Raw genomic sequence first — 11,557 nt, forward strand, 5'->3', positions numbered from 1 at the left:
TGTTACAATTTGTTTTTTTTTAGCTTTTTTGCTATAGGGTTAACTTTGTTGCTATGGTTACTCAATATTTGGAAAAAACCCACCGAGCTTTTATAAAATAATGATAGTATGACCACTACTTGTTCCATATTAAGTAACACCATGTATGTGCTGTTCTGGTAATAGAAAATATTTTAACTTGATTTCTGGCCTTTTTTGGCTATTTTGGACATTATGGTCCATGGAGACCATCCGTACCCCAAAATTTCTAGAATGAAATAGAATTTCATCATAACAGCTGATCTTTAAGAATATTCAATAGTTGAAAAAGTTGCAGAACAATGGAGAAATACTAGATTTGACATTATCAGCAGTTTTCATGAGACCGAAATAGTGAAAAACTGTGAGTTTTATGCTTATCTCAATAACTCTTGCTTTGGAAAAATCAAATGGCTTGGTTACCATAGCAACCATATTTTAATGGTCCAAAAATTTTTTTTTTCTTTAAAACTTGTTATTGAGATGATTTGTGCAAGTTTTCATCAAAATCTGAGACTATCATGTTTTGGTCACTGCCTGATCCTTAGGCAGACTGGCACTTAAATGTCATGGAAGGCATGCTACAATATATTGGTATTGAGCAGTTTTTAAACGACCGCAAATTCATTTGTTTATTATGTATGTAGTTACCATAATAACAAGAACACGTAAGCAAAGTAAAAAGCATTTACGACTTGTACTCAAATCTGTTACATGGTAAAAATAGTTACTATGTACTCAAAAATTGATTGTTGATGCTCTTTTTGTCAATTGTGCAGAAAGAAATGCTAATCCTCAAAGTCCACATTTTCTACACCAAAATTAGCAATTTTCATCAAAAACAGAAAACTGTCATGAAAACAAGGTAAGGAGATGACAACTAGAGAACCACTTACACATTTTTATGAGATGTGGGGAGACAAATGTATACGAAGCAATTCTAGTTTATGGGGTCAGAAAAATAGTTTTTACAACATGTTTGAAACTGTTTGACATCTGGATAAGATTTGGAATACCTTAATCTACCTAAACGTCAATTTTCATTGAAAGCATAAAAGTGTGACGGGATTGCTTCCCTCCATTAGTAGATACTTAGTCAGCCGTAAGCGGTTGATCTAACGATGTACTTATTTAGCTCAGTCGGTATATGCGCTGCCTTGTAACACAGACGTCCCGGGTTCGAGTCCCGGTGGAGGCAATGTGATTTTTTCATTTAAATCATGCTCTCTGGTTACAAAAGAAAAGGATTTTCTCAAAATTTTTTACTTTTGACAAAAACTGAGACAGAAATTTGACAATAAAATCAAATGAATTTTTGGTGTGGAAAATCAGATTTTAATAACATTTTGTAACTTGTATATCAATTTGGTTGAATTTCAAGCACAATAAATTGTTTCTCAAAATTTTTGATTTTGAATTAGAAAAATGGCTATTACCCAAATTTTGGTACATATATTAAAAATAACTCATGGGGCTTTCCTTCAATATATAGAATTTAGCACTGTGGATGAAATATTGCGAAATCAGTTTAGGCAATCATGACTTACCGTAGGACATAAAAGTGCTCAACATTTATTTACATGTCTCTCTTCAGTTTTATAATTTCAAAGTGCATGTATTGAATGATTTGGTTGCTATGGAGATATCATTGGTTACTATGGATTTTTGTGACAGAAATATGATACACAAAAGTGTTTCAAATAATGATAAGGACTGAGAATTAACCTAATCTATTGCTATTAATTATGAGTATTTATAATTATCTTTTTCCTGGTAGATCTGGATAGAGTTATCTCCCCTTCTTGAAAATTCGAAAAATTCAAGCAAATGATGAAATATCTCTTCAAAATGCAAGGTAATCCTATCTTTTCCTATTTTTTTTAAATCTATATCATGACTACCATTTTAGAGAAAATAAGAAAAATCTACGTCATTGACTTTCTTTCTCAACTAGCAAAAGGTTACAAAGGCCCATTTCCCTGTAATATCAATGTAAAAAACCTCGAAAATACACAGTACTTTAGATCAAGATACTGTCCAAACAAGGACGGTGACCCCAACTTTTTATTGTTTTTTTCACAACACCATTTCAGCAACTGCATTTACACCAAATATAAAAAAAATCTATCTCAAGAAATATTTAGTGATGATTCATCTTAATCAAAATAAAAAAGCAACCATTTACCCTCCAAAATGTTGGCAATGAGAAATAACTCAAACTCGAGTTACACCATATCGAAACCTACATTGTATCTTTTCAGGATCCTCCTTATGTGCACACGGATATCAAATCATTCAGTTTTGCATCTTATGAAAATAAATTTTAAATATTTTCTTTGTTAAATAAACATTTTTGTTCTGAAAAAAGAGAAAATCCCAAATATACAAAATTGACAGCATGGTCAATTTGACACAATAAAGCAACAAAATTTTATAAAACTTTCTAATATTAACACCAACCTATAAATTGTTTTAGTTAAATTTATTCAAAATGGTCCACTTTATCTTTTAGTGAAAGTATGAACCAAATGTTAGTTGTGAAATTGTGATTTGTTTCTTGATAATAGCCAAAAAAAGGGTAAAATGGATGAAAAATGGAAAAATAATAGAAATGGGTACTTTCAAATGGCCGTAGCTAAAAAAGAAGTGCACTATCATATGATATTTTCTTCATCAGTTACTTTCTTACTGTCATATAAAACCAAAAATCAGGTTTATAAAAAAAAAGTTTAATTCTAGAAATTTTTGGCTCCTCAGAGGTGTACATTCTTAAGACATTAAAACATATTATGTATTAAGACAAATTTGGAATTTTAAGAATTTGTCGACAGAAAAAATCAGAATGTAAAGAATATGTTTATACAAATTAGGAATGGTAAAAATCTATGATAACTAATAACCAAAAATAAAAACAGCAACAACAAAAACAACTACAATAATAATAATAATCATAAAAGAGCTAATGATAGTAATACTATCAATGATAGTTGCTATATCTTGTATGTTGTTCTCAAATTATTTCTGCTTTACTTGCAAGTTAGAGAAAGCAGAATTGATTCCGTTAATTGCAGACAAACTAGGTGTTATCACCATAACACCTCTACTGTTAGTTGCAGTTTTAAGCACAATTATTAGTGTAGTAGTAGCATGGTTATCACCGAAAAACAAATCATCCGTTTCAATTATTCTTTCTCTCATATCATTATATGATAACATGGATAAAACTACGATATTTGTTGGTACTATGTACACTTTTTTTTATCTGACGTAGCAGGAAATCTTCTAAGCGTAAGTGGGTGCTACATTAACCTTGTTTCAGCTGCTTAAGCATTCAGTTTTCATTCTTCAACTATTCTAACAACAACGAATCTTGCCTCTCAAGGATGTGTGATTTGTCTTTTCCTGTTCTCAGGACCAAGTATTTGTGGACAAAACAACGGTCATATTTTCAGTTGTATCATTTGTATTGATCACAAGCATGGAAATGCCTTTTCCTTTAGTTCTAAGTATTGAAGGCGTGATGAAAATCTCGAATGACAACAGCTCGGTCTTGTATTGCAATACACATTACATCATCCACAAGATACCATGGATGAAATACCAAATACTATCTGGTTCATTCGGTTGTTAACTCTCCATCTTATTTGTTGTAAATTTTTCTATGATTGCATGTGTGGTAACTGTGAACAGAAGAAAGATGGTTTCCGGAAGGTTATCTGAACTGCGAAGCAAAAAGATAGCAACGATAATGCTTGTCATAGTCATATTGTATTTGTCCTGGGAGAGTTTCCGACTACATTTGGTATTTTGCTTGATACGTTTTTCCCTACGGTACCAAACTTGCTTTCAACAGAAGATGGGGTTCAGTTTTGAAATTTCGTACTTGATATTTCCTTTTCGTTGAATATATTAGTATATGTTGGTATGTCAAAGCAGTTCCGAGATAGTTTGAAGGAATTGGTCTGTAAGTCATCACCAGGACCACTCACGTCAAAAAACACAGGAGACAATCTAAATAGGATTCATCATATGTATAGAACGGTGAAAAGTGGCTTTAAGCTATTAACAAAACCCTCAATATTGTTGACAGAAAGAAAAACCAAGAAGGGATGAATATGTAATTTCGTTGTTAGTTGATTTCATGGTTTGGTTGAAGTTTGCATTCAAGCTTAGGACTATAGGAAATATGGACTTAAACTAATGTAGCTTTAAATGCTATTTTTTACTAGGTTAGCAACAATTCCAGTCTCGAAATATATCAATCGCCCCTTATTTATTCATGTGATACCACAAAAGTATGGTTTATATAGACAAATGCACCTGTTCAAACTTACAGAATCAAGAGTGGAGAACATTTCTGACGGTATTTAATCATGTTAATGTTTGGACTACCATGTATTTTTTTTAATGAACACTCTCTGTTTAAAAGGGGTAAATATGTAAAAACATTGTTTTTTGAGTAGAAATTAAAAAAAAAATATGCGTCTTTGTTAGATTTATTTGTATGTTTGTTTGAATATTTAAGTCAGTTGTGATGTAGTTTACACAATTTTGGCTGCTGGATCCCAATTCTTGTCACATTTACCTATTATGTCTGTTTTTAGTGAGCACCCAATTTTGTCAATATGACGGAACTATATTCAACTGTCATACATGTAGAAGTTAAGCTAGCTAAAACCAGGTTTAACTCCCCCTTTTTTTCTCAAAAAATGCCTGTACCAAGTCAAGAATATGACAGCTGTTTCAATCCTGGTTTCTATGATGAGTTTATTTCTACACGTTTTTTCAGTTTTTATAGACTTCTTATTTAATAGTTTTTCAGAAAAGTAATTTCTGAAAAACATCTCATATGTTCCTCAAAACAATGTTCTGTATTCTTCGTATTACCCATATGTTTCTACCAATCCATTTTAAGCTTGAATTAACTAAAATAGGATGTTCAGCCTTTATATAGAAATAAAGAGATGAGGTATGATTGCTAATGAGACAACTATCCACCAAAGTTCAAATAAAGTAGATGTAACCAATTATAGGCATACGTACGGCCTTCAACAATGAAAAACCCTTACCGTAAAGTCGGCTATGTCTTTTTCTTTACAAAATAAAATTAGATTATTAAATGAAATTAAGAAAACAAGAAGTCGACAATAAAAACTTCTGTTTTAGATATAGATTTACAGATTCGGGCTCGTTCTTGAGAAACATATAATACGTATGTCATACAAAATTGTTCCCACGCATAGCTGTAACTGTCAACATATGTAAAATATTTGGTTAAATATGTAATAAAACCTTAAGTGTCTGGGATTACTTTTGTACCCATGTTGAATAATAATATAAGAAGATGTGGTATGATTGTCATTTAGACCATTTTCCGACAGGAACCATTTGACGTAGAACTATAGGTCATCCTTAATGTTTGTTTTTAAATAACAATAAATCTGTAAGAAATTAAAATCGAAGGGCATGTTTTGTCTGTCTTTTAAATCTGACGTACCTGCGTTTTACTGCCTGACTTCTAGGAAACAATGAACTCTTATATAAAATCAAAGGTATTAAAATTAGCATAATATAAAGATAAGAATATGTGATATGATTGCAAAGGAGACAACTTTCCACCAGAGACCAAATGACATAGAAGTTATCAACTATCAGTCCCCGTACGACCTTCAACAATTACCAAAACCCTTACCGTACAACAAGGTATAAAGGTCCCTAAAATGACAAATGTAAAACAATTCAGACGAGAAAACTAACAGCCTGTTTTATGTACAAATCAATAAACGAATAAACAAAATGCTATACAACAACGAACGACAACAAGAAGCCAGGAGAAGGTATTGTTCTGACATGAATACCCAAAATTAATGAATTTAACATAGAAAGCAATGGATCCATGAATAAGTGGTTTGATACCGTACGGTCATTTTCGCCTTATTAACTTGAAACCTTGGTACTTTAACCATATTAACAGCTTCTAAGTTAATCAATAAAAAAATGAAGAAAAGTATGTTAGGAATCATGTCAGTTCCGACTGATAGACAACTGTGCTGGTAATTTTCTCGAGGACTATCAGTACATAAGCAAGAGCAACGGCATAGTGCCAGAACATGTAATACGTGTGTATAGGTCACATCGTGCCCCGCTACCACTATCACATTTCCATATTCAGTGATCTGTTGAACAATCCTAATGTGGCATACATTAAATCGTCATCCTTCTAATATGTACTAAGTATTAAGTTGATACACTACCTCGAAGCAAAGCTTTACCCTACCTTTAACTAAACTTCAGCCCGATTCGAATCTTTATTAACCTTTATCAAGAACACTCTAGCACATCCTTTCGAAAGCCAAGTGTATATAAATACTTGTAAGCTTGATGACCTATATAACAAAGACAGACCTAAAACGAATAGCTAACTCCATCTTAGATGAATAGATCAACGGTGAATAGAAAATGGGTATTTTAAAACTTATATAAATGCTGTCAATACCGACACACTGAATTCTCATAATAAAAAAAAACAAAAACAAAACAAAACAAATAAACAAAAAACAAAAAAACATCATTAATATGATATTCGTGGACTACTGACAGGGGTTTCTGACTTTGAGCAGGTAGCTGAAAACGTGGTTAAGTAGTTTTTGAGATTTGAATCTTTTCCCTTATATTTGTGTTCAATAGATTCCCCAATTATCTTTCTAATTCATTGAAAAAAAGCCACTTGCGGTTAACTCAGAGTTGGTATTGGCGTCAAATGATAGGTAATTTTATACTGATTCCAAAATATATATATATTGGTTCTATATACTTTTCCTTGAAATAAGGGAGATCATTTACTACTTCCGGTTAGTAAAATGTCACCTCTAGTTTCAAAATGTAACATTTTTTGCACGGATGCAAATAATATATTGTTTCTATGTACTTTCAATCAAAAGGGTTGTCAACAACTTCCGGTTTACACAAGGTCACATCCGGTTCTAAAGATATATAACTTTACACTGATTCCCAAAACATATGGTTTCTATGTACTTTTCTTTTCAAATACAGAAGATAATTAGCTACTTCCAGTTTACAAAAAAAATCGTTTCCGGTGTCATTCGAAAGGTCACTGTATGCTGATTAAAATAATATATAGTTTCTTAATTCTTCTCCCTTGAATTTGTAAAACAATTGCTACTTCCAGTTTCCAGAAGTTCATTTGTCAACCTACCCTTTGCAAAAGACCTCATTGCTTTATCCTGTGCCAGTATAAACTTATAATTACACAACCTAGCATTTACCCATTTCCGGGGCAACAACTTCTATAAGATGTCAGTAGATCGCTTTAGACAGAATGTACCATTCCTTCCTCTCAACAACCAAAACCTTTCATGTCAGATTGTTGTATCTACCCTTTATAGTTTGGGAGGAAACGCACACACAAGCAAATGGAAACATATTTTTACCTTGAACTATGACCTTGACTTCATTTTCTTTCGTTGACGGTTCATGAGTTTCATTTGTATATCACTTATACAACATTTAGAACAGTTTTTTTTACATGTGCTTTAACATTAAACACATGTTTAAGGAGAGGATATAACTGATCAAAACTATACCTTTTATCATGAAACTGTACGAGGATTTCAAGATTTGAGGTTTTGGTAAAATTAAGTAAATATTGTAAACGACGGTACCAATTAAGTGCAAACAAATCCTCCTACATTTTAAACTTAATCCCTTAACCCTTAAAGGACAAATTGTACTCTTTTTAAACTTAGGAAACTGAAATTTTAGATTTTGATTTTCTCAATTTTTTTCCGGTTTGAAAGTTTGTATTTTTTAAGCAAAACTTTCAAAAGATGGTACGATATTTGCTTATAATTAATGTCATGTTTTTAATACCTATTAAATACTTCTCTGAATTAGGTGGTAATTAATATCCATCTATAAAGATTAAAAACATGGTCAGTGCCTGTTGAAAAACACGTCCAAATTGGCTTTGCATATTGAGCAGCAATATGTTACGCTGAAAACATTTTTGAGTACGTCCATTGATAATAAATCAATGTAACTTCAAACATTTCAAGCAGCGACGAAGTTGTCACGTGTTGTGTTATCAATAGATACTGGTATCAGAGTTCATAACATATTCGGTTTTGACAATGTGTCTTTTTCCAGGGACAAGGTGATGAACCAGTTTGCCACATTTCTTTGCACAACACATAGGTGTACGGAACAGGCGCTTTTGAGAGGTAATATGTCGTTAGTAATATTAACATAAAGTGATATGCCCATTTATCGTGATAAATGGATGAACACATTTATCAGCCATAGTACAACTTTTTGCATGTATACTTTTTTGTGAGTTTAGAAGATATATATATATTCAAAATGTAAACCATCGATGATAATTTCTTATAGTAATCTTATCATATTAATGTACCAAGAAGAATATAAACTAAAGCATTTGTTTTGTATCCTTTTTTGGAGTCAGTTTATCATGACACCAAGTTCTTCAAAAGTAAAAACTCTAATTAATATGAGGTAATGGTTATTTTATTTATTTATCACCCGACGGTGTCATATTCTAGGAGTAAAAACTATTGATTTATACGTTGGGATGTATGTTTTTCAGTAAATTGTTTGATTCTTGATTTAAAAAAACTTGTTTCAGAAGGGACTTAGGACAATACATTCAATAGTTTGTTTATCTTAAAAATAAAAATAATAATATGTCATTCCCCGAGGGTATCAGTAGCCCAGAAACCAGCACTTCGATACTTGCATGAAAATACGGAATTCTTTTAAAACATTTGCATTATTAAAAATTGTAAGACAAAAAAACCTTAGTCCATCTATAACAACTGATTTATCAAAGCTAGCATGTTCAAATGTTTATGCATAATGTTATGATCCATTTGTGTGTTATTAATTAAAATAATGAAAAACTTGCAACTGTGACACTACATCTTTTGTATTTATGTATTTACATTCATTTTGAACAATTAAGAGGTCAGAACGAATTCTTACAGACATTGTGAATATTTCATGGACATTTTCAGACAGCCAAGTGATTACTTTGAATTAATGTTGCAAAACAGACTACCAATCGTAACAAGACAAAGTTGTCGAACCTAACATGAAACACTTCATGTATAGGAGTCTGGATCATGTGGATGAAGGGTCTTTTGTGTGTACTAGTTTGTATTTGTCGGACATTTTTCTCTATATGTATTCCTGTTTTTTTCTAAACCTGATATTTGAAAGCAACACATTAGTCTCTTAACTTTATACTTAGTCCATTGGTCTATATTTTTTTTAGTTCTTAAGATTACCTGTACTTGAAGATAAACTAACAAGAGTATATAGATAACTTGCACTTTTAGATAAATATATTCGCTATCAAAGACACATGATGTATATTACCTTTTCAAAAGCGAGGTCAGTAATTATGTCCCTGATAACAGACACAAAATGTCCTGAAATATGGAATGTTTACCTTGATATGACCCTTAAACGAAAATGTATTTAAGTACTTCAATACATCTGAGTGTAAATATATACTTTGCTTTAATAAATAAATCTTTTGAAAATTATCACATTAAACATGTATGTGATCATCCTAATTAATTCATACCAGCAACGCTCAAAGTCGTAAGTTTGAAACCAAATGATTGATAGTAATTTACAAAAAAAGGCATCTGAATACTGTGACTTTATCCTTAATTTACCCCCAAATCTTTTATATTCAAGATTTTATAAATCACTCTGAGAGCATACGCTATCACCAGAGTCATATACAACATACAAACAATATAAAAGACAAAATTTAGTGTTGGATACGCACAAAATTTATCTAAAAGTGCAAGTTATCTATATACTCTTGTTAATTTATCTTCAAGTACAGGTAATCTATATATTCTTGTTAATATATCTTAAAGTACATCAATATAATAATGTAAGTGTAAACAAAATCAGACTATAACTTGACTTACTTGTAAGGTACAGCTTTACAGTCAATAGTTTGTGATTTGTAAAAGAAAACTCGCAGGATATTTTAACCTTAAGGTTTGTCATTCCATGCAACATAATATTTATGAATTTATTTGGCTTTTAATTTCTGCGTTTGTTTGTACTGTATTCCTGTCACGTAGTGTTGTCATTTTAGCGGTATTTTTAACATTGCAATATAAGCGGGAGGTTTGGCTAACCATAAAACCAGATTCAACCCACCATTTTTTTCTTAAAATGTCCTGTACCAAGGCAGGAATAATGCAGTTGTTATTTACAGTCCGTTTATATGTATTTGCGTTTGCTTTTGTTGTACTTCGGTCTTTCTGTTGTTCCATTGTTTTCCTCCTATAGTTGATGTGTTTCCCTCGGTTTTATTTTGTTACCCGGACTTTTTTTTGCTTAATCGAATTATGACTATTAAACGGCTGTATACTACTGTTGCCTTTATATAGACAAAAGTATGGACTCAGAACTTTTGTTGATTTACACTTACAGTATGGATATGATAATTGATCAGTCAGCAGTCATCGATCAGTACAGCTTGCAACGAACTTACGTCACCAATTCGTCAGACTTATAATGAGATTATTTGGACGATCGGACAGATCGGACGTATGAACCTTTGTGGTCCTAACTGCATCCAACACTGTTGCCTTTATGATACTTTGTGTTTACTTATAAGATAGAATTACACAATGTGTTAAATATCTCTTCCTTTGAAATATTATTCCATTGTTACAGTTTCGAAGTTATCTACAAAGTCCCCTACTGGGTACAAATTCAATATACTGGAACAAAATGATTACTTGTCCTATAACTTGTCATGGTGTAAACAAAAAGTAAATATCATGTCAATATCTTCAAGCAAGACGAAAAACAGTGTGGAAAACTGATTATATGAGTGAATTTTTCAAGTCATAGCACTATTTCTCTGCACAAAATTATTAGACCGAAACAAAAATTTGAACTTGATCTGTAACATGTCATGATAAAACTACATACCAATTAACAATCAATATCTTATAAGCATGATGAAAAAAACATTTAGATATGATAAATAGTTCTCTAAAATTAGATATGATGTAATACAGTGTATATTCATTTTCAAATTATAATCAGATATAATTAATAGTTCCAAATATTTTTTCTTTCATTTGTCACAAACTAATATACCAGTAGATTTGTAACTTATCTATAAAATGTCAACAACTTTTATCTACACAATGAAATGTATTGATTTAAAGGATTTCTCTTCATATTTTTTTTATATATTTAGCATTCAGAAAATTAGTTTATACTAAGTAACAAACAAACCTGTCAAAACATTCTTCAAATAATTTAACAAAGAACGTCGTTTAAAAAATGAGTTATCTCCCTTTGTACAGAAATATGGTTTAACATAGTACTCTAACATAAGTTATGGTCCAGAGTTATGGTCCATAACTCTGGACTAAATCATCAGACCGGAACAAAATTCGAACTTGATCTATAACTTGTCATGATAAAACTATATAGCAAATATCAAATCAATATCTTC

This window comes from Mytilus californianus, unplaced genomic scaffold (genome assembly GCF_021869535.1).
Source record: "Mytilus californianus isolate M0D057914Y unplaced genomic scaffold, xbMytCali1.0.p SCAF_10, whole genome shotgun sequence".
NCBI classification, from domain to species: domain Eukaryota; kingdom Metazoa; phylum Mollusca; class Bivalvia; order Mytilida; family Mytilidae; genus Mytilus; species Mytilus californianus.